Source organism: Rhagoletis pomonella, unplaced genomic scaffold (genome assembly GCF_013731165.1).
Source record: "Rhagoletis pomonella isolate Grant_MI unplaced genomic scaffold, Rhpom_1.0 Rhpom_scaffold_00002, whole genome shotgun sequence".
Lineage (NCBI taxonomy): Eukaryota > Metazoa > Arthropoda > Insecta > Diptera > Tephritidae > Rhagoletis > Rhagoletis pomonella.
The window spans coordinates 92,869,543-92,870,834 of NW_023458556.1; positions in this window are offsets into that span (position 1 = coordinate 92,869,543).

Sequence of the window (1,292 nt, forward strand, 5' to 3'; positions counted from 1 at the left end):
ATATGAATGGAGTCCAATACGTCGATAACAATGTTTAACCGGAGATAAGTGTTAACCAGACATTGAGTAACCGGCCCTTAATATGTTAATTAGTGGTTAATTTTCATTTGCACACACGAGCCAAGTTTTTAAACTATTACCGTACGATTTCAACCGAGTGGATTGAATCGTGGTATTAAAAACTGGTGAAAAATAAAAATGATCTTAAATGATCGTGTGAGAATTTGTCTTCATATGAGAAGGCATATTCATAATTCGTGTCCAACCAAAAGTTGTAGAAAAACAATTTTAGGGCAGGTTGCTCAAAGCCTGGTTGACACTAATCCCCGGTTAAACATCGTTATCGACGTTACCGACACCATGTTATTTGCATGGAGCCGAAAACGTCGATAACGATGTTAATCGGTGATTAGTGTCAATCAGGCTTTGAGCAACCGGCCCTTAATTTGTTTCATTTCAGGATTTATTTTTGTTATATTTTTTATTTTCTTTCAGATTTTTAAACTCTGAATTTCTCTGTATGTACATAGTTTAAGAACTCATATGGAAAAATAAAATAAAAATATTACCTAAAATAACTTCAATTTGTCAACATAATTGTATGTATATTACATAAGTAAGTATATTTTTTGTACATCAATTTGTTAGCAACAGGAAATTCTCGCGCATGCAAAATGCCGCCGGCAAATGGAAATGAAAAAATTAGCCGACTGCGCATGCATACATTAATGCAATTTAATGAATTGGTACAATTCATTGATATGTATATGTATGTACGTATATATGTGTATGTGCATAGGTAAATATATACATACGTACATATGTTTCATTAAATTGTAATGAAATAGTTTTATTTAAAAAGTTCCACTTTACATGACTTTAGATAATTGCGGAAAAAAGTCGAAAAAATTGCCTTAGAAAATCTTATCAACATAGCTGAAACAGAAACATTCATACATGTTTGCAAAAATCAATTTGCAATCAGCAATGCAAAACAGATTTTCATTTGTAGGTGATTGACATATGTACATACATACATATATACGCGTTTTTACATATTTATGTATATACATATGTATCACGAAACTTATAAAGAGCCTATTGCGCATGTATACATAGATGAAATTTCATGAAATGCTCCAATATATAGATATATGTATGTACGTATATATATATGTGGATAGATATATGTATGTACGTATGGATTGTGGAAAATATTCCCTCAGAAAATCTTATCAACTTAGCTGAAATAGAAAAATGCATACATGTTTTGCTGAAACAGAAAAATTCAT